Below are 24,099 nucleotides of genomic sequence, written 5' to 3'. Positions count from 1 at the left end.
CATACAAGTAGACTCCTCCTAAATAATGCAGTTCACTGATGTGTAGACTCACTCAGTACTCGTGAACTGTCCAAATAACACATAGCACAGCCTACAGATCTGTCCGAAAAATAATGTAACAGTCAGACAAACAAGATACGCAGACACCAACCGCCTACCCCTGTCCATTGGACGGCACAGGAGGCTACTACACATGCTCCCAGAAGTTGGGATGGACCGACACCCCACGCGAAGTGATGCACAGATGCCCATTTGGGTCCCGCACGCTTGAGGTGGCGACATCCCTTTCGTACCTGCTACCTGAGAAGTTCTTCGCGAAATGTGTGTTCATCTAGGTGCCGTTGCTGACGCGTCCAGACGGGAGCGAAGACATATTTACATAGCACAGACACTCCAAGGTCAGATGTACGCATGTGTGTTTGCAGCTGCTGGTGTAGACACTCCCTCTACCTGCAATCTCCAACCCAGCAAAATATCACCGCATACCGTGTCGATGTAGTAAACATACAATTCGTATCCTACACAATACAAAAATCGACCCTTTCACACCATTCATATGTATACTGCGTAGACAGACAGCACTGTAGATATACTCGCGGCACTAGATAGTTTCCTGTGAGGTTGGCGGTCATCCACTCCCGACGTGTGGCCAGAGTGCCCTCAGTGGGCCAAAGTCACTCTCAGAACTGTTCTGCAAATTCAGATTTGTTCCCCCTCGACAAAAACAGGTTACCGTTTCTGGTGCTGACCTGCTTCCCTGCTAGCTTTTTTCTACACCCATCTCCAGACTCTGGGACTAGAAAAACAAATATATTTTCACATGGTTCTCACACAGCAGTATCCTACCAATAGCTCACACAACTTAATTCCAAAGATGCAGACTGGGAATTATTTCTCAACAAACCTGAAACTTGAGCTAGGTGGAGCATGCTCTAGACCCCATAGTAACGAGAAATTTATGCCGTCTGCGAAGACCTTTATGTGAGAACTCGAGACAAATGGAGGACATAGATATTTCCACTCGCCAATACCGATGTTGGTGATGTAACAGATTCCAAATCATCTCTATAATTTACAAGGTCAACTAAGGTGGTTCTCATGTCTAGAGAACTGGCAAATGTGTCTTCCACATGTTAGACTTGCACACCACTATCGATACTCTCTCAACTAAACATGAGTTGACCACTGTCTTTGACGCTCTTCAGGAAGACTGACAACTATCCGCCTCTAAACTTACATGCATCTGTGTCAATGGATAACAGATAGTGAATGGGGTGATCGATTGAGATGGAGCTGTAAGGAATTACGATTTAGTGGGAGACCGATGATGCAATCTAGAGAGGCGAGAAGTTGCTGCAGGTCAGTTTTTCCACTGTTCTGTCATGATGTAGCAGTCGCGTGAGATAGCATGCATTCGTCTCGTACACAGCCACGTGTTCTGTATGTGGTTTAAAGCACTGTCTACATGCGATTACTAACAATAAACCTGTCAGTCATTAGAGTAGCTCCATCTCATGTGTGATGAAACATGGCATATTCCTCTAAACAAACTATGATTTATGTGATGTACTCCATCCCCCTGTCGCATCTTGGGTGTAAAATCAAGACTTCAGCTTCATAACTAAGTTAGCGATAGGTGCTTGTTAGGTGCTGAAATCCCTGTGTATACATTTACCTGACAGATGTGCTGTTTACAGAGTTAGTGACGGAGTGACCTGTAATTTTCACATATTGGATGATGTTACTAACGTTTATCTGTTTCCTTGTAAGAGATATTCGCCGTTACTAACGATCATTTTATATAGGGCTGATGCAGGCATAGTGCAATTTCCGAACCATGATCGGATGTGAACAGTGGGCGCTATATATCTCCGGAAAGCTATATTGTACTTGTATCATACAGAGCCAATGTTTTAAGGAAGTAGTTTTTTTCGTTTTTACGGTTCGATAACATAGTTTATCGTAGAAAAACCGGGAAGAAGGATGTATGTCATCTGCTTGAAATATGTTTCTTACATTGGAATATTAACCGCGCTACATTCCATACAACTGATAAGTCGGAAACGCAGGCGATTTAGCATTATAGCCTGTTTTAAGTGCGGAACGTTATAGCCTTAGGTGTGCATGTGTTTATGTTCTCTCTTACCAATACCTTCCAAGTACCGATCCTAGACTCTAGAACAATACTTAATAGTTGATAGCTTGGTTGATTTACATAAAAATGCGTCGAACTCCATCCATCTTGAGCTCCATCGCGCATAAAAATCATTGGATTCTTGTTCTTATTAACCGTCTGCTATTACATCACGACACTTTGAAATCTGTCACTATACATCGATAAGGAGTGCTAACCTCCTCGACATGGGCGCATGTCAAGAAATCTTCTGCACTTCAGTGGGTGAGGACTCGGAAAGCTCCATTCATTCACGACATGTGGAGTGTAGCGGTCTACTTCTATCCGGTTGCAGATTAATTTGGTAATGGTGCTGCAGGGCGGGTTGGGCAATGACAGTGTGATGTGGTGTCTTTCACTCTCTAATTTTACCCTAAGGCAGCGAGAATGCTCTGTGACTCTCATACACAGAGAAATAGATTGTAAATTAAGCACTGTGCTCGAGATGTTAGAAATATGTAGAACATTGTCTGGTATACTTTGATTGTGTATGTGTTCGAGAAATAAAAATGAATGGGCGTACTGTGCAGTCATCTATCCACATTCGCAATGACAATCACAAAGTGCAGAAGGGGTGGTTTAGCTATGATACTGAAATTGGGAAACATGGTGTCACATCATTGCTCGGTGTTGAAATTACTGTAAAATTGGTAAAATTGTTCGCACTATCAACTGCGATGCTTGTTATTAGAGTAGATCGATGGTGTATTTTCCATCCAACCTGTGCACTGGTAGGCTGTTGGTTACCACATAATGATTGACTGATATCGCTTGTTTGAGTTGGAGAAAGAGTTTTGGTGGATGGACAGCACCTTCTGGGGTGGATAGCACCGTAACAGTGATCGAGTACATGACTGCAATATGATGAATCAGTCGAAATGGAAAGTAGAGTCATCAGCTTTTCCGTGACTATGACAGATGAGTTTAAATGTAGAGCTCGTGAATCACTTTCGTACTGTAGCTTGGAAACTCTCCTCAACGCCGCAAAAAATTCCTCCAATTTGCTTATGTTGTAATTCTCTTTTATTTAAAATTATCCAGTGTGTGTGGCGTTTTATGGTATATGCAGTAACAATATGATTTACACTGTGCGACGTCTAGTTTTCTGCGAGAGGCCATGGATCAGAACGTCTCAATATCAGTTTAGAACCTGACACAGACCTCAAAGCCATGGGAAGGAAAAAAAAAGTGTGGCAGTGTACAAAGCGTGCTACAGCAGAAAAAAATAATGTTTCAAACAACGAGACAGGGACAGAGGGACCGACTCTTGCGATTTACAGTATAGTCCGTGGGACACGATCATCCTCCTACAGTACAGATGATGAAACTTTAAACTGGCCTCTGGAGTGGATCAATACCTGTATATTTAATATGATCGACCCACACCAGCAGCGGCAGTTTGAGGTGTAAATTCAGTGAGGGAGAGGGTGTTCCATTAGGAGTGCTAGGAGGAATGCACGCTGTGCTATTCTTCGAAGCATTACGAAATGTCTCTCTTTGCGCTGGACCACACCTAGCAGCTATGCATCATCGTGTGAGCAATGGTGCCTAGGTGAGTTCTATATCAGATGAAGTTAGTGGAGCTTTTATAGTTCTTAATTTTTCTCTGTTGGGGGGTAGAGAATAATGATGATAGTATGTTGGGCTAATAGATTTGAATGCCCACGGATCTGGTTCGGGGTGTAGTATCTGTATCGAGTTTGGAGAAACACCACAATGCACACATTTCCACCGAACGGTCAAAATACGGTCCTGTTGCACTAACTCAGGTCGCTCTGTTTCTACATGGGTCGCAGAAGGTGGTGGATATGGCTTTCTCCGACTTCTGCTCAGTTCCAACTTAAACTGGAATGATCACATGCGCTAAGCTGTAGAAATGATATCAGTTGCAAGATGTGTAGGGGCTGACAAAAACTAGGTTGGAATTTTACTATAGCAGACAGGTTCGAGAAAGGTGTCTCGTTTCTAGATATGAGAGTGCCAGAAATATGATACACTTGTGGCTATGATCCAAGGCAGATCAGTGGTTGAATGGGAGAACTTGATTCCAAATCATAGGCATCATTTCCAGCGGATAGCGTAACACTAGACATCTGAAAAGCTGGTGTACATTTCTAACGACCTCAATCAGCACACCATCTACTGCTGTTTGTGATCTTCTCAATCAATCATCACCCATAACTCAGTGGATACAGTGCAGAACCTCTGACGTGGCATGGAGACAGAATACGTTACACATACTGGAGAAATATCTAGTTGCGGTGGCGTGAGGGATTCGCACTACTACGTTCATTAGCTAAATCTCTTTCAAAGTTCAGCGTATGTATGACGAGGGTGCATCGTGGGCTACGTGTAATCGGACTGCTGGTCTGATAATATATGGTCCAGCGATCATCGTCTCGGTATTTTTTTGGAAAAGCCACCTCATTCAGAGGTAATGTAACACCTAGATTTATAAAGCAAGTATAGCTTTTAACATGTATACTAGTGTGCAACTGTAGAAGCAAGACTGCTTGTGGCAGTAACATACAGTAGTTGTTGCGGTTCGGTTTTTTAACATCTGGCCAATTACGTCTCTCTTTCTAAGACACAGTGGTAGCACTTGCAAGAAAAACTTATGTGACATGTCCACCCATCGCTGATTTTCTCTCAGTATTATTTCGTATCGTAGGCAATCATTTATTGGTAAAGTATTATACTTAGTAATTGTAGGGGATGCATGATAGGTTCACCTTGAGCATCAGGCTTATAAAGTACGAGTTTGTGTTTCAACATGTGCAGAAAGGAAGGTATGGATTTGATGTGGGATACTGTGATAGCATAGGGAAGAGTATCTAAAGTGATAACGATGGTACAGATATTTCTATTTCCTGAGCCACAGCCATCAGCTGCGTGTATTTCCGATACTTCGCTGATTGTTGAATGTCGTTCAACTGAGACCTCAATCGTAACATTTAACTGTAAGTATAGCGATAATATATATATATATATATATATATATATATATATATATATATATATGTGTGTGTGTGTGTGTGTGTGTGTGTGTGTGTGTGACTGGTTTTCTAGGATTATTCCGTGTATGCGTGGACTGTGGTGGGAACTAGTCACATTTATTGTTAACGGTAGGAGCTGTCAGAATGGAAAAGCCTGTTGGAGTGTAGGAATGTAGATGAATTAACCGACCAAATAGCGAACTAATACTTAGTATGTGTTGGATGGCTTTCGTGATCAAGTAGAAATTTGAGAAGATTGAATATGGAGGTGTATTTGTGCTGGACTGTTATTCCCTCCCATGTAGTAAATTGTTCAGTTGACTGTTTCTTCACATTTCCCATCTTTATTTAGTTGAGAGAGTATGGATTGTGGTGTGCAAGTCTGACATGTGGAAGACACATTTTCCAGTTCTCTAAACATGAGAACCACCTTAGTTGACCTTATAAATTATAGGGTTGATTTGGAATCTGTTACATCACCAACATCGGTATTGGCAAGTGGAAATATCTATGTCCTCCATTTGTCTCGAGTTCTCACATAAAGGTCTTCGCAGACGGCATAAATTTCTAGTTACTATGCTGTGTGCAAACCATGTGAAAATATATTTGTTTTTGTAATCCCAGAGTCTGGAGATGGGTGTAGAAAAAAGCTAGCAGGGAAACAGGTCTAGACCAGAAACAGTAACCTGTTTTTGACAAGGGGGAACGAGTCTGAATTTGTAGTATAGTTCTGAGAGTGACTTTGGCCCACTGAGGGCACTCTGGTCACACACCGAGCGAGGTGGCGCAGTGGTTAGCACACTGGACTCGCATTCGGGAGGACGACGGTTCAATCCCGCGTCCGGCCATCCTGATTTAGGTTTTCCGTGATTTCCTTAAATCGATCCAGGCAAATGCCGGGATGGTACCTTTCCAAGGGCACGGCCGACTTCCTTCCCCATCCTTCCCTCATCCGATGAGACCGATGACCTCGCTGTTTGGTCTCTTTCCCCACAACAAACAAAAAAACACTCTGGTCACACGTCGGGAGTGGATGACCGCCAACCTCACAGGGAACTATCTAGTTCCACGAGTATATCTACAGTGCTGTCTGTCTTCGCAGTATTTGTTCGAATGGTGTAAAAGGGTCGATGTTTGTATGGTGTAGGATACGAATTGTATGTTTATTACATCGACATGGTATGCGGTGATATATTGCTGGGTTGGAGATAGGTTTCACACCCTAATATGCAAGCTTCTGTCCTCAGCGGGAGGACAGTGTAATTGAGTAAGAGTCTTTCCGTATTTGACAATATGTAGGGCACATTGCGAGATTTAGTTGTCGGTGCAAAATGGTGTAGATTGTAAAATAGTTTTTTACCACTGAAAGTCTCGCCTGTGCAAAGAAAAAGAAAAGTCAGATGGTGCTTCCACACCAATGGCATCAGTAATTTGGTGGGTAAATACGATAAGTGCCAGTCATAATCCCCCATTCATTCACAAGACGTATTTTGTGCATGGATATAGGAGTCTGTACATAGCGGTTAGCACATTTATGAATGTTGAAAACAGGAGGGGTAATACATGATGGACAGGGCATCACGTTAGGACCGCTAGGAAGACTGCATTCGATGTCATTCTGCGCTAGTTTCGTAAACAGGTTCTGTTATGGCAAGGATTTCCGTGTATACAAGCCGAGACATCACGAAAACTCCTACAAAAGTGTGTGTTAAGTATTTCTTGGACAGTATGCGATTTACTAGAATTTGACTTGGTTATTATTTCAGATAGCCATGTGGCTTCAGTATAACATTGAGAACGTTGTATAGATGCACTTGCGATGGTATGTAGCTACGCGTAGCAATACATCAGCTATATGTCACGCATGGTCCGTTAGAATCGACAGGGAGAAAACAGCTGGTACTATTCTAGAACGGATTTCTACATCATCACTCGGCAATTAGCTCTTTGCCGGACCGCAGGTAGAGGAGGGGGGGGGTGTCCACGCCAGTATCTATGAACACATGCACACGCGGCCCACCTTGGAGTTTCTGCACTCTGTCGGCCGGAGTGGCCGTGCGGTTTTAGGCGCTACAGTTTGGAGCCATTTGTACCATTTGTCTGCACTCTGTAAATAGGTCTACCACTCCCGTCTGGTCGTGTCTGCAACAGCACCTAGGTGAACACGTATTACTCAGGTAGCAGGTATGAAAGAGATGTCGCCACCTCATGCGTGTGGGACCCAAATGGCCATCTGTACGTCACTTTGCGGGGGGTGTCGCTGCATCCCGACTTCTAGGAGCATGTGCATTAGCCTCCTGTGCGGTCCAATGGACAGGGGGTGGCTGGCAGTGTCTGCGTTCATTGTTGGCGTATCTGTCGCATTATTTTGCAAGCAGATCTGTAGGCTCTGCTATGCGTTATTTCGACAGTTTACAAGTTCTGGGCATGTCTACACATCAGTATAATGCATTATTTAGGAAGAGTCTGAATCTCTGTACTGAAATTATTTTGGTAGATTAGGAGTTGTTTGCGTGTCTGCAGAGCATTATTTAGGAGTAGTTTAGAGGCCTGTGGGCAGTGTGGCGGGACCCCAAGAATTGTTCCAAGATAAATAAAGTACACTCCTTCCTTACTATCTCCAGCATCCTGGTGCAGTCTGAGTCATATTTGTGCCATTTCCCCCCCAGACCACCCTCTTGGATTACATCACAGGAGGGATGACAGCACACTTTGGTGGCTGTACTGTGTACTAGGTCAGTTGGAGTCTAGATCTGGTGGTGGAGACACTGCCTGTAAAATAAAGACTTATGTCCAGCACAGGCAGAGTCGTTTTCTCACCATTTTCCCACACCCCAGACCACCATCTTGGGTTACATCATGGAATGGATGGCAGCACCCTCTGGTAGCAGTACTGTGTACTAGGTTAGTTGGACTCCAGACCCCTTGGCAACCACACTGTTTCCCACCATTTCCCCACACCATCTTGGATTACTTCACAGAATGGACGACATTGCTCTCCGGTGGCAGTACTCCTTACTAGGTCCAGACCTCGGGGTGAACACAGTGGTTACCGTCATCTTGGATAATGGTACTGGCGTCATCAACTGATGTAGTGTCTGCTATCTTGGATTACGTCACAGAATGGACAACAGCACCCTCTGGTTGTGGTACTGTGTGCTAGGTCAGTTGGGCTCTGGACCTTGTGGCGAACACACTGAATGGCGGTAGTTCCTATAATTGTTTAAATATAATAGTGCATGAAAAACAATAAAGACTTATTTCAAGCACAGGTCGAGTCCTCTCCCCACCAATCCCTAGGAATAGGTGGCGTTTGGGTGACATAGGTTAGTGGAGGTAGCCCAAGTGAACTTTCTTTACTGCCAAAATTCAAATTTAACGCCAGTTCCTAGTAGGAGCTGGCAGCCAGATTACTTAGGTTAGTGGAGGTAGTCCAAGTGACCTATCTTCCCGTCATTTTCTTAGGTTAGTAGAGATAACTGTGGTGTGATGCATTATCCCTTTGGAATTTGAACTTCACACAATTTTTCTGGGGGAGCGGAGGGGAGGGGGTTAGGTTAGTGCAGGTAGCCAAATTGACCTATCTTCCCACCAAAATCCGCATTCTTCGATGACGTCACAGCCGCCATCTTGTATGACGTCATGCGCTGTTGCCAAGTCTGGATGGTGCCATCTCGGGTGATGTCATCGCAGCCATTTTGGATGACGTTATCGCCGCTATCTTCGATACATGTGGCAACAATGGAGAGTGGTGCCGTACATACTTTGTCCTGCTACTAATGTAGTGCAGCATATTGGCGTGACATGGACTCGACAAGTCATTGGAAGTCCACTGCAGAAATATTAATCTATGCTGCCTCTATAGCCGTTTGTAAGTGCAAAAGTGTTGCCTGTGCAGGATATTGTGTACAAACTACTGACCTCTCCATTATGTCCCATAAATGTTCGATGGGATTCGTGTCACATTGTAATCCATAAAAAATCTGTAGTTGTTTGGGAACAAAAAGTCCACGAATGGCTACAGTTGGTCTCCAAGTAGACGAAAATAACGATTTCCAGTCCATTATCGGTTCAGTTGGACTAGATAACCCAGTCCATTCCACATAAACACAGCCCACACCATCATGGATCTACCAACAGGTTGCACAGTGCCTTGACATCTTGGGTCCACGGTTTAATGGGATCTGCACCACACTCGAACCCTGCAATCACCGCTTACCAACTGAAATTGGGAGTCAAATGACGAGGCCACGGTTTTCCAGTCATCTATGGTCCAACTGACATGGTCACGATTCCAGGAGAGGTGCTGCAGGCAGTATTGTGCAGTTAGCAAATTCATTCCCGTCGGTCATACGCTGACATAGCCCATTAACACCTAATTTCGCGGCTCAGTTACTTCACGCTGTGTTGCTCGTCTGTTAGCACTGACAATTCTACGCAAACGCCGCAGTTTTCGGTCGTTAAATGAAGGCTGTTGGCCACTGCATTGTACACGGTGAGAGGTAATACACGAAATTTAATATACTCGGCAAACCCTCGACACTGTGGCTCGCAGAACATTGACTGCCGAAATGCAGTGTCCCATATGCCTAGCTCAGATTACAATTTTACGTTCAAAGTCTGTTAATTCCCGTCGGGCGGCTATAATCTCGTCGGACAGCTTTTCACACGAATCATTTGAGTACAAATGACAACTCCAGGTATGCATTGGTCTTTTATACCTCGTGTACGCGATACTACTGCCATCTATAAGTGTGCATATCGCTAACTCGTGACTTTTGTCACCATAGTTTATAGGTAAACAGGAAACCGAAAGACGGTTAGTAGATGGACTTTATTCACAAAAAAATGTAACTGTTACTTTTGATCCAAAAATGAGAAGTAAATCGGAACAAACACTTTGTTCCAAGTTTTTCAGATTATTTAGTGCGGTAGTTAATTACCTCGATAGAGAAAATCTCGCCTTGCTCTGGACATTCTTATTAACCACAGCACGGTCCACGCACTCGGACATCTGGGGATTACAGAGAGTAGGTCTCACGGATGCTTCGAGGATTCGAGCGACAATATTCTGTCGCTGTGATGTTTCCGCAACGTCCAAGATATGTGAATTCTTCCTGCGGCTCCGTATAGGCGCTATCGCTATATATGAGGTTTGCAGCTACTTTTTCACTACGCTACGTGGTAGATTTGCACAAACCGCACGTCTCTCCATGTCTCGTGTTACTTGGAATCGTGCCACTGATGGCTTGGAAATTACGAGGGCAGTTCAATAAGTAATGCAACACATTTTTTTTTCTGAAACAGGGGTTGTTTTATTCAGCATTGAAATACACCAGGTTATTCCCCAATCTTTTAGCTACACAACACTATTTTTCAACGTAATCTCCATTCAATGCTACGGCCTTACGCCACCTTGAAATGAGGGCCTGTATGCCTGCACGGTACCATTCCACTGGTCGATGTCGGAGCCAACGTCGTACTGCATCAATAACTTCTTCATCATCCGCGTAGTGCCTCCCACGGATTGCGTCCTTCATTGGGCCAAACATATGGAAATCCGACGGTGCGAGATCGGGGCCGTAGGGTGCATGAGGAAGAACAGTCCACTGAAGTTTTGTGAGCTCCTCTCGGGTGTGAAGACTTGTGTGAGGTCTTGCGTTGTCATGAAGAAGGAGAAGTTCGGGAACAAACCTTTGAATATCCCAACTGGTGAACAATTGTGACAGCACTACCAACAGAGATGTCAAGTTGAGCACTGAGTTGTTTGATGGTGATCCGTCGATCATCTCGAACGAGTGTGTTCGCACGCTCCGCCATTGCAGGAGTCACAGCTGTGCACGGCCGGCCCGCATGCGGGAGATCAGACAGTCTTGCTTGACCTTGCGGCGATGATGACACACGCTTTGCCCAACGACTCACCGTGCTTTTGTCCACTGCCAGATCACCGTAGACATTCTGCAAGCGCCTATGAATATCTGAGATGCCCTGGTTTTCCGCCAAAAGAAACTCGATCACTGCCTGTTGTTTGCAACGCACATCCGTTACAGACGCCATTTTAACAGCTCCGTACAGCGCTGCCACCTGTCGGAAGTCAATGAAACTATACGAGACGAAGCGGGAATGTTTGAAAATATTCCACAAGAAATTTCCGGTTTTTTCAACCAAAATTGGCCGAGAAAAAGAATGTGTTGCATTACTTATTGAACTGCCCTCGTATATTGCAGTTAATACACTCCTGCCCGCAAATAACCTGACGTACTTCATCAGTGACAGCAGATGTAGATTTGAAGGTGGTTTTGGGGGTTCACGTGGAAGGAGAGTGTGAGGGCGTCGGTGGGACGTGCGGTTGGTCAACGCGCGGTCACGACGGCGAGCGGCCTGGGTGCGCGTCGTTCCCACGGCTCTGCGCTCTGCGCGCTGTCGGCCTGCTGACGTTCTCAGCACAATTAAAAACTGCGCTCTGCCGGAAACAGCGCGTTTCGCCACACTGTTTGCCAAACACATTTTACCTCTGCACGGGAAGAGCCTGGGCTCCAGTAGTTAAGAGTTGTTATAAAAGGCGGAGCCGCAGGAGATAGAAGCTGTAAAGGCATAAGCGCCATCTACATCTATACTCTGCAAGCCACCTCACGGTATGTAGTGTAGCGGGCTTTTATGCCACCACTATCTCCGTCCCTTAACCCGGGCCCAACGTGCCGGTCGCGTGTGGACAGAGGCTCGCCCTATCTCGGCTTTGCTCGTTCCTTATCAGAAGTACCCGGTACAGCGCGACATTTAATTTAGTATTGCGGTGTGACACTTTTCGGTCGGTACAATTCTCTTCAGCTCGGCAGATCGTGCTGTCAGCGCTGTTTGCCTTTCGCTACTTGTTCGTGGTATGAAAGACGTTCACAGGTCCAGTGACTGTTTGCACAAATAGAGGCAGTCTAGAGGTCTGTCAAATATTCAAATGTGTGTGAAATTCTAAGGGACCAAACTGCTGAGGTCATCGGTCCCTAGACTTACACACTACTCAAACTAACTTATGCTACGAACAACACACACCCCCATGCCCGAGGGAGGACTCGAACCTCCGGCGGGAGGGGCCACGCAATCCGTGACACCGCACTTCAAACCGTGCGGCCACTCCGCGTGGCAATCTGTCATCTCACGCCTTTAAAAATGAATAGGAATGACATAACAGAGGGATCGGAACTCTGAATATCTATTACACAGTCGCGTGAGCAACGTGTACTGCAGATTTGTTTGCACTGACATTACAGTACCGTGCAGAAGGAAATCAAAGATTTAGTTGACAATGAAGCAGGAAAAAAATGAACAGCGATCAAAAGACGGGATTCATTGCTTTGCTCATCAAGAAACACTTTGTGCACAATTGGTCGGCATGGAACACGTGAAGGAATTGGTGATACGAATAATGAAATGTCTGAAGTCATACGTATTATTCCACTGTCGATCCGGACAGTTTACTATGGAACTGAACGAAGAGTATGCAAAGTTTATATATTATTGCAAAGTACGTAGGTTTAGTAAAAGGACATGACTTTTCGATTTAAAACCCGCTATTGTTGAATTTATGATGGAAGAAGGAGTGCAGGACTGAAAATTATAACATCCAGAATGGACTGCAGACCGAGTATTTTAAATCGTCTAGATTGCACAGTGCCCACAGGAAGACACTGCAAGGTGAGAAACAACTTATTTCCGATTTGATGGCACTCCATTTGAAAAGAAGATCGCATCGTAGAAGGGACAAATTCTGACAAACACAGTCCAGTTCCCTAAGGTCACAGGCGTTAAAGAAAATGCGAGGTTCGAAAAATTTATTGTGAGCTCGAAAGGATTTCAGTGATACTTTTCTAAACATTTTGAGGACACTGCCAATCTTACATCTGTTTTTGAGCTGTATTCGAGACCGTTTGCTGTTTCAGTTGAAAGCGTCTCTGTACACGTGCAGATGTAAGTAATTGATGTGCGAGGTAATTCCCGTTTTAAAGACATATCCTTTTGCGTTCAAACGCTCCGAGACATCTACAGTGCTCTCCTCAGGTAAAATTTCCATCTTTCCTTCACGAGGCTGCAAAAATGCTGCTATAATTTGAACAACAGACGTGCGTGAAAGACTTCGATTGTGAAACTAAATAACTCTCGACTGGGTGGAAACTTAAGTGCAAAAATCTGTGAAACTGTCTGAGTCCGTCTGTATGCCGACAGTTTGTACCACATAAACTTTATACTCTGTCTTCAGCGCACCAAAAATAATTAAATGATAGTGAAAATTTGAGATGTACGTTGTTGAGAAAGTGCTATTCACATGTAGCGCAATCGACGCCAGCATGGCAGGAAGTGTGCTGAGCGCTATCGCAGGGCTTGCGAGCCGAATTCTTGCCTGCAGCATCTCCACAGCGCTCTCACGCTAAGTAAACAGTCCCGTCACGAAATGTGTCATTCTTCCTTGCATTTTGTCTATCTTTTCTGTCTTGTAAGCCATTTCTTTCGTTGATGAATTAAATTTTCTTAGTACTCTACGAATAAATCCCAGTTTAGCAAATGCTTTTTCTACTTGTTTTATGTTGTCATTCCACTTTAGGTTCCTCCGGATGGTTACTCCTAGGTATTCCATGGTAGTTACTGGTTCCAGTGATTTGTCACCTATAGTTTAATCGAACAGTAGTGGATCTCTTCGCCTATTTATGCTCAATATGTTACATTTATTTGCGTTGAGGGTCAACTGCGCCAACCGTCGATCCCCTACAGGTCTTCCTGCATTCCACTACAGTCTTCTGACTTTCCTATAAATAACAGTATTGTCCGCTGATAACCTCATGGAGCCTCCAGCGTTATCCATTAGATCTTTAACATAAACTGTAAATAGTAGCGGCCCTATAACACTTCTGTGGGGTACTCCAGAAATTACCTTTACATTTGCCGGTTTTGTTCCATTAGGAACGACGTATTGAGTTCCATATGCACGGAAGTCCTGTGGCCAGTCACATCTCTGGTCCGATATAGCTATAAATTTGTTCACAAAACGACGGTGTGAAACCGTATTGATGCCTTCTGGAACACGGCGCTTCTGTCTATGGTGTTCTAGATCTCACGGACGAACAGAGGAATCTAAGTTTCACGGTATCACTGTGAAATCCATGTTGTTGTTTTTAGAGGAGCTTTTGGTTCTCCGAGAATCTTGATGGTGCGTGTGTCTAAAATATATACCATACTGTTTGGCATGTTGACCATAGATAAAAAGATATGAGGGGCAGTCGAATGAAAACGAGGTAGATGGAAAAAAATAAGTAAACTCTTTAATATTTCAGAGGTAACCGCCATAACTGTTAATATATTTGTCTCACTGTGCCTTTACAGAAAAATCTCTGCGGTTGCCTACGGAACCTTAAATGTACCCAGACGTGCACCTCTTCGTCCGAAGCAACTCTACGGCCACGTGTGTCTTTCTTCTGGGCTCCAAAAATATGTAAATGGAGGATGTGTAAGGGCTTCCCAGCGAAACGTCTGCATCAGAGTCGAAACAACTTCGGCAGCTTGTCACAGGGCATCGTCCTGAATCAGCTTTCCTGGGCGTTTGGACTTGATGGTGCCCTTCAGTTTTTGCGAAGTGTTCACGTACAAGTATCTGAACGAAGATTCCACAATGGGTTTGCGACTGGATTTCAATCTTTTATACATGGTTTCAAATAGGAGGGGCGTTCCATATTGATTTACACTTTCTTTTTACCACCATTCATGGTGGGCCATTTCACTCATCATTGCAGTTGGAAATATCTAGTACCTTCGTGTAGCCACAGGTGGCAATCCCTACACCGTACCGCCCATTTTCCCAATCGCATAGCTGCGCGGGGTAGCCGCGCGTTCTGAGGCGCCTTGCCGATTCGCGCGGCTGCCTCCGTCGGAGGTTTGAGTCCTCTCTCGGGCACGGGTGTGTGTGTTGTCCTTAGCGTAAGTTAGATTAAGTACTGTGTAAGCCTAGCGACCGATGACCTCAGTAGTTTGGTACCATAGGAACTTAACCACCACCAAACCGCTGTCAAATGGTTCAAATGGCTCTGAGCACCGTGCGACTTAACTTCTGAGGTCATCTGTCGCCTAGAACTTAGAACTAATTAAACCTAACTAACCTAAGGACATCACACACATCCATGCCCGAGGCAGGATTCGAACCTGCGACCGTAGCGGTCGCTCGGTTCCAGACTGTAGCGCCTAGAACCGCACGGCCACTAAAGGGCCGGCCAAATCGCTGTCATTACGTGGGCGGGCAACATGAAGTGTGATCGTCAAAGACAGCGCTGGACGACATGGTTTCTGTAGAAGGAGTGTGTAAGCACTGCAGATAATCACAACCGATTTATAACAGTCTGACGAAAGTGTAACTCGTCACGAAAAATGATCTTGCAATTCGACAACGCTCAGCTCCATACGAGTCGGCAAACCGTGGCTGCCATCACTGAAATGGGGTACCATGTGTGGCCACACCCACCGTCTACTCCTGACTCGGCCCATTCTGATTGTCACCTCTTCAGGGGTATGAAGAAACCGCAGCGCAGACTTAATTTCGCAGACTTCCAGGAACTGTGAGCACTGTCCTGCCGTGGGATCGACAGACTCCAGCAAATTGATTCGAGAAGGCCTAAGAAGATAAAGAGGCTAAGTCAGGAAAACATGGTCGGCGTGGCAGCGCCTGGAACCCCATGGTAGCCATGGTGTCCAGACTCGTATGGAGCCGCACGGGATTAGCCGAGCGGTCTTGGGCGCTGCAGTCACGGGCTGTGCGGCTGATCCCGGCGGAGGTTCGAGTCCTCCCTCGGGCATGGGTGTGTGTGTTTGTCCTTAGGATAATTTAGGTTAAGTAGTGTGTAAGCTTAGCTGATGACCTTAGCAGTTAAGTCCATAAGATTTCACACACATTTGAACTCGTATGGAGATGAGCGCTATCGTGTTGCAAGAACACTTTTCTTGACTGTGCACTCTCTACACACTGACACAAGTCGCCTGTGAATCTCCGCAATGTTTACAACCTCATTCCACAGAAACCGCACCATACAGCTTGTCCTTGATGATCACACTCAACGCTGTCCGCTCACATAGTGGCAGCATTGGGAAAATAAGCTGTACTGTGCACCATTACACAATTTCCAGTCCGTATAGTGAATGGCAGCTAGCCCAAATGTGGAAAAATGTAATTTAATGCGGATGAGTAGGAAGATAAAACCTATAATGTTCGGATATAGCATTACTAGTGTTCTGCTTGACACAGTCAATTCGTTTATATATCTGGACGTAACGTTGCAAAGCGAATTGAGGTGAAACGAGCATGTAAGAACTGTGGAAGGGAAGGCGAATGGTCAGCTTCAGTTTATTGGGAGAATTTTAGGAAAGAGTGGTTCACCTGTAAAGGAGACCGCGTATAGGACGCTATTCTTGAGCACTGCTCGAGTGTTTGGTATCCGTACCAGTCGGATTGAAGGAAGACATTGAAAGAGTTCAGAGGCGGGCTGCTAGATTTGTTACCTGTAGGTTAGAACAACACGTAACTGTTACGGAGATACTTCGGGAACTAAAATGGGAATCCCTGGAGGGAAGGCGACGTTGTTTTCGAGAAACACTATGGAGGAAATTAAGAGAACCGGCATTTAAAGCTGACTGACCAACGATTTTACTGCCGTCAACATAAACTGCGTGTAAGGACCACGAAGGTGAGACATTAGGGCTCATACGAAGGCATATAGACATTCTCTTTCTCCTCGCTCTATTTGTGAGTGGAACAGGAAGTAAATGACAAGTAGTGGTACAGGCTATCCTCCGGCACGCACCGTACGGTGGCTTGCAGAGCATCTATGTAGATGTCGATGTAGATTGTCCTGCCACCTACGGTTAGACGAAAGTGCTAAATACTTGCAACCGTAATGATGAGTGAAACGGAGCACCATGAGTGTAGAGAAAAAATAAGTTGTAAATCGATATGGAACGCCCCACGGACAACGAGAAAGGTCCTGTACTTGTTCCTAGATTCAAATATCGCAGGGGTTACCACATCAAATGAATATGCGCTCAGCGTATTCCACGTTCCATTTCATGTGTCAGTTAAGGCTCTTTGGAGAAACGGGAACAGCAAGGACAAAATTGGAGATGTGATATTCTGCCGACCCAGTAGCATTTGGCGTACAGGGTTGAGAAAAACTACTCCATAATGAGGTCAGATCTAGGTAACGGATGTCCAATGGAGCAAAATTATCCAAATAACTATAGTTCCGAAATGCGCCGTTGTGTAACATTACACCCTATCAGTGCCTACGTTGGATGCGAATTTTGTGTTACGTTAACAGGGTGAAACGTGACGATCAATAAATTATGCCGAAGATACTGTAAAGCGATTAATTTGCAGAAACAATAGTGTTGTAAGATAGTCGATATGCAATAATTAGTAATGAAATCTAAAGGCAACATGTTTTATTTTCATAATCAATAGCCGGCCGCGGTGGTCTAGCGGTTCTAGGCGCTCAGTCCGGAACCGCGCGACTGCTACGGTCGCAGGTTCGAATCCTGCCTCGGGCGTGGATGTGTGTGATGTCCTTAGGTTAGTTAGGTTTAAGTAGTTCTAAGTTCTAGGGAACTTATGACCACAGATGTTAAGTCCCATAGTGCTCAGAGCCATTTTGAACTATAATCAATAGACAGCATGTACGAACTTCAATTTTAACAAGTACATTTCATCTGTAAGGGCTACCTAAGTAAACGGTGAAAAAGAAACAAGAAATACAAAGTTGACATCGTCGAATGATTGACTGAGGCACCCCCTCGAAAATTCCTGGCATGAAGTGATTGTTTGACGCGATCTCAAAATACTTCAGCTTACCGAACAGACTTCCACGCGCAAGACGCTGGTTGGCTGTCGTTTTGTGGCTGTAGCTACACAACGGTGCCTTTCCGGCTAACGCGTGGAAGTTCCCCACCCTGCTCTAACATCATCATCAGTTTGATTCCTCCACTGTGTATGGTAAGACTGAAGTACAGCCATACTCCGGAATTTGTTTGGTGCTAAGTGAGGCTTTCGCGTGGCTGCCCGCGCAAGGCCGCAGCCCTGCCTGTACGGCGCAGCGCACGCGAACCTCTTCGCAGCTGGCACACTCTTGCGTCACGTCTGCAGGTTTCCTAACCCTAACCCTTATCCTCTCTAGCGTGTTTACTGTTTCAACATTTCATTGTTCTTAGTTTTCGGCAGGGTCCACTTCGTGAACCCTCATTACAATTCCTAGGTTTAATCGGTAACGGTAATAGTAGGAATCGCATGCGGTCACGGTAATGGAATCGTGCAACAAATTGCTTACAGCTACACGGACTGGGAAAATAAAAAAAAAATCACAACTCCAAGAAGGAGGTGAGCGACATAAACGAAGTTCGTAGGCGTGTTTATACTTATTCAAATTCCGTGGTAGTTGGACATGAGTAGAGCTAGTAGCCCCACTATGAGGATGCAGATCAAGTTTGCTTTAAATACACGCTGTAGCGGTCGTCAGCGTTCAGAAAGACTTGGTAGCAGTTGAGCCGTACACGAATTCTGGCAGCGGTGGTCTCGAGAATGTAGGTCGCAACATGACCGGGCACCCGATGGTCACGTGGCATTACCGACAGAGAAGGCCATCATGTTCGGCTTATAGCTCTGGCTCATCGTACTGCATCTGCAGCAGCGATTTGAGTAGCAGTTGACACCACAGTGACACAAACAAACTGTTACAAATCGATGATGTCCGCCGCTCGTGGTCTCGCGGTAGCGTTCTCGCTCCCCGAGCACGGGGTCCCGGGTTCGATTCCCGGCGGGGTCAGGGATTTTCACCTGCCTCGAGATGACTGGGTGTTTGTGTTGTCCTCCTCATTTCATCATCATCCAGGAAAGTGGCGAAATTGGACTGAGCAAAGGTTGGGAAATTGTACGGGCGCTGATAACCACGCAGTTGAGCGCCCCACAAACCAAACATCATCATCATCATCTCAAATCGATGATTTCAGGGACAACTCCGGACCACACGTCCTGTAGCGTGCATTCCACCGACCACAAAACAACGCTATCTGCGACTTCAGTAGTGTCAAGCGAGACCTTATGGAGGGTAGGGTGGAAATCTGCTACGTTTTCTAATGACATTTGGTGCTGCCTGTTTCCGAAACAGACCACTTTTCGGTGAATGTATTTCGTTAAAATGCTGTTTCAGTGTGCAGATTCCATCTCTGAAATGCGATTTCCAAAGATCTTTGGCTGTCATGAACTCAAAATCAGGTGGTGTCAAATCTGCTGAATTCTGCAATTTTCCATCCCCAGTGCAAATGGAGCATTTTTCTTGGTGGAATGGTTATTTTTCTGTTCCAGTTTTATTCGTCCAGTTCATAAATAAAGCATGCCAAGTACACTACCTGAAGAATAAACTGAAGCAAGCAGGAGAGAAGGAGGAAACGAAAAGAAACTTCACTGTTTCAGGAGATATGTGCTGTTATTGCAGTGATTGCCAAATCGAGTCAGATTTACTTAGAACTTGGCAGTATGAACTCATCAGTACGACGTTGCACTACATCTGGCCTGTATACATGCACTGATTCGGTTGGGAATGATGTCACGAAGACGTTGAATCCTCTCCCGAGCAAGCTGGCCCACAACTGTCGTAACCAGCCGTCGATGTCCTGGGTACGGACACTGGGACTGAACTGATGTTCGAGCTGGTCCCACTCGTGTACCATCTTGCTGTCCGCTGGTGATCCTCGACAGCACACAGACAATGCATTGAGACATGAGTCATATGTGAACCAGAATTGTCCTGTTGAAAAATGGCACCACGATACTGTCGTGTGAGAGGTAGCACATGAGCACACGGGTTGCCCGCGAGGTATCTTCGTGTCGTCAGAGGTCCTTAATCATTACCAGCTGTGACCAGAAGTCATACTCGACAGCTCTCCGCACCGTGTCGCCTGTAGTAACACCCCTGTTCCTCTCCAAAACGTTGCAAGAATGTGACTTCTCCTCACGCCGCCGCTGTACTCGCCGGCGGTAGTACAGAACCGCGATTAGTCACTTAAAAAATGCGACATCACTCATTAGCAGTCCGTGCTCCCAGTGTGTTGTGCTGTTAAAGGCAGCCTACGATGGGAACGTAATTTCCTAGGCAGAGTGCTGCTATTCTCTGACTACCACTGCTGGATGACACAGAATGTTGCAGTGACTCCATTACGTATTATCGGACGGCAGGCGCAGAAGTGAAGAGTTACCATTTCCCTGATGCACCAAAACCTTGACGACGAGTCTGCCCGTCCTGACGTTCCCATGCACTCCAACATAAGGCCGCTGTCACATCCAGATGCTGCATACATCTGGGTATTACACGGCTCGATCAGCCGGCCGATCGAAGGCCCACAATTAGCCCCTTTTAAACTAAGGTACTGATAACGCTGTCTCACACGTGTACGCGGCATCTCCTGCCCTTCACAGTAATCACTCATCTTCTGACGCTGTTCACGCCTCTTGTATACCGTACTAGGTCTGGTAACGACATTACACACGATCAACACTAATACACTCTGCTGGCCGTTCCGCCTGTCACAGACAAATGCAGCTCTGATCATTTACAATCCCGCCAGCGGTGTGTAAATGTACCGAGTTACATTGGCACCCGACCTCCGTATTCTGGTTGCTACACCTTTTCTATCGGTCAGTGTATTTGCCAGTGATTGGTTTACAGTTCTCAAAGTAAAAAGAAATAAATGTTGTGTGACTTGGGCCTCCCGTCGGGTAGACCTTTCGCCGGGTGCAAGTCTTTCGATTTGACGCCACTTCGGCGACTTGCGCGTCGATGGGGATGAGATTATGATGATCAGGACAACACAACACCCAGTTCCTGAGCGGAAAAAATCTGCGACCCAGTCGGGAATCGAACCCGGACCCTTACAATTGACGTTCGGTCGCGCTGACCACTCAGCAACCTGGGGCGAACCGTTCTCAAAGTAATCAATAGGAATAATGCGTTTCGTACTCGTGATACATAGTAACAAATAAACTAAACCAAACTCCGTCTCAAGGCTCAACGGTACCGGCCGGCCGCCGTGTCAACCTCAGCCCACAGGCGTCACAGCATGCGGATATGGAGGGGCATGTGGTCAGCACACCGCTCTCGCAGCCGTTGTGTTTGCGTGACCGGAGCCGCTACCTCTCAATCAAGTAGCTGCTCAGTTTGCCTCACAAGGGCTGAGTGCACTCCGCTTGCCAACAGCGCTCGACAGACCGGATGGGCACCCATCCGAGTTCTAGCCCAGCCCAACAGCGCTTAACTCCGGTGATCTGACGGGAACCGGTGTTACCACTGCGGCGAGATCGTTGGCATAGCAACAAACACACCCTACAAAATCAGTATACGAAATGAGCTGGATTCCGTTTAAAAGGGTCGTCAGTACTTACACTTTTTGGAAAAAAAAAATTACAGTGTTAAGTCAGTACACAGAATATGCCTTGTCACAGCAACCTTTCAAGTCATAGGCTTTGGCATAGGGTTTATTGTAGACTCAACTTTACTTCGTAAGTTGTATGTTGAGTCTGAAGATAGCAAGAGCCAAACAATGTTACGTGAAATGGAATGATTAAAAAAATTATTAAGCGATCTAGATGGCACTATTTAAAGCGGTGATTGAAACTGCAGACTCAGACCAGCAATTTACTTCCATTATTATTGACGTAAGTCTTGCTTCCTCAGTTCATAAAACAACTCGGAGCTTAGGTCACAGACGCTCAGTTTGGTAACTGGGTGCCGGGCCAATTATTACCTGCACGACGGTAAGTAGTGAACGTTTCTGCAGGTTCGACGAACATGTGAACTTTTCAGACAGTGATGCTTTGCGTTTATTATTGGCGATGTACCGTTCGGTCCTGGTGCGGCATTCACTGTAGGTCACAGCGCCTGTGCTAGCGTCCTTCACACACTTGTCGTTCATATTTGCTCAGTGTGCAACTAAGTGTTCACTCTGCAGGCAGCTGTGACTGAGTGCCTTCTAGGAGAGGCCCATCGCAGCTCACGTCATCATAAACAATGGTTAACGTCCTCCTCTCTCTCGACATTTTGCTGCAAGCAAGTCTTGAGACTGTCTTCCTCCAGCGATAAGGGCTGCTTTGCACGATACTGGAAGAAAAGGTCACACAAAAATATCGTTTTTATATTCACTAAAATTACTATAAATTTAAGAAATGAAATGCAAAGAAAGTAAGCAACTTTTCTGTGACGTGGTTTCTGGGTTAATACTTGGGACTCAGTTACAATCGTCTGCCAGGAATGTCGTCTGCTGCTCCAGAAGACATCATTAAAGGCCGTGCAGACAGATGTTTAAATAAATCCACCTCCTTTAACTGCTTCTAAAAGCTAGACAACTGAACTCTCTGTCTACATTCATAGTCACCGCGCCGTGACATCATCGGAACGCTGTCAAAATTCGCCAGGTAGAGCCACAATGCATTCTAGAGCTTATTTCTTTACGTGACATTGAGGTCAAACTTCACATAATTTGAATCTTGATCCATTTCTATTCAGGGATTTTTCATGTTAATGAATTTCTATGGCCTATGTGCACATTATTGCGTATTTTTTTCTAGGTTTAATGATTAATGAGGAAGACTGGTTTTAGAGGTCATAGGAAAATCTGAAATGAATCACGGAACGTGGTTCATTCTCCATTTCGACTACACTAAACGATCTTTAACTTCACCGAAGGCGTTGACCGCGCTGGCAGTTCTACGTATACTGATAAATTCTTCGGCTGTTCTTGTTATAGTCAACAGCTCTAAGTATTCTGTTTTCGAAGTAATTAAGGCTAAAGAATTATTCCTCCTATGTGGATAGGTACAGACGATGTACCTGGCAACAGTATACTAAACAGCACGTGGAAAACTGGTGCTGAAACCATGGCCTAAACGCCAGAAGCCATGTGTCACACGTAAATTGAACATCACGTGTGATAACTCATTTCAACGTCCCATCAACAGCGAAGAAACGAAGCCCTAGAGTTGCTGGACTTCAATGAGGGAGAAAATAAGACGTAGTAGTTTAGCAGGTTGTGTGAAATAATTTAGAGAAGCTATGGAAAACCTAAAACATCACTTTCTCAGTCATCCGAATTAATCGCCTTACAGTGAGGAAGGCGACTGCGACATTTGTGAAATAAAATAACAGCTTATGTGGCGTTGAGATTTATAATTACTTAAAAATTATACTTTATCTTGTGAGCTGGTCCAGGATGCGACGTGTTGGCGCAAACTTTCACTTGTGTAGTCACGTTTAAGAATAGATTTACTGACTCATTGATTTTCCTTCTCATTAACGATAGGTACGATGAATTACTCACAAGAGCAGTGACAGGACTTGACCTGGCGATTAATTTGCTTGTTGATTATGATGAACTTGATGGACAAGTTACAAAGTGCTTCAGAGTATGTTTAAATCTTCTATACATGTACTCTATCCAACAGCACAAGCTGCTTCTCTTGGTTTTACCATCTTTATTCAGCAGTTGGCGTCAGTAGAGGTTGCAATGGAAGTAATAAGTGCGACGAGTGTTTCCAGATTTTTTTGCGTAGTCTGGTAGTGGAAGAGTGTTGCAGTACTTTCAGAAGACTGTCTACATCACTCTGTCATACAGAGAGTCTCAGAAGAATAACACCACCCTCGAAGACGCTTCCTTCATCATATGGCTCAACAGAATGTTATCGCATTATGGAAAGTGTTGAAGGGAAACAGGTTCTGTGCCACGATCAGACGTACCACCAAAACTACTTCAGTCCCTTCTCGAGCAAAACTCATCCTCGTTCCGCTACACAGTTTCGTCTGAAGTTGCTCTGCAACTTTTCATCATTGCCGCAACATTGAGGGACCCTCGTCCCTGCCTGTGTAC

The 24,099-nt window shown here is 45.3% G+C and overlaps 1 protein-coding gene and 1 pseudogene across 1 annotated transcript in view; one reads left to right on the top strand and one right to left on the bottom strand.

Annotated features, from left to right (window-relative positions):
- Window positions 1-24,099, top strand: part of LOC126183379 (mucin-17-like) — a 269,856-nt gene that overhangs the window by 125,330 nt on the left and 120,427 nt on the right. The gene's annotated exons all lie outside the window — the stretch shown is intronic.
- Window positions 21,429-21,546, bottom strand: LOC126186026 (5S ribosomal RNA; annotated as a pseudogene).

This window comes from Schistocerca cancellata, chromosome 4, assembly GCF_023864275.1.
Source record: "Schistocerca cancellata isolate TAMUIC-IGC-003103 chromosome 4, iqSchCanc2.1, whole genome shotgun sequence".
Classification (NCBI taxonomy): Eukaryota; Metazoa; Arthropoda; class Insecta; order Orthoptera; family Acrididae; genus Schistocerca; species Schistocerca cancellata.
The sequence above is the reverse complement of the archived record's forward strand: the minus strand, read 5'-3'. Positions and strand labels throughout refer to the sequence as shown.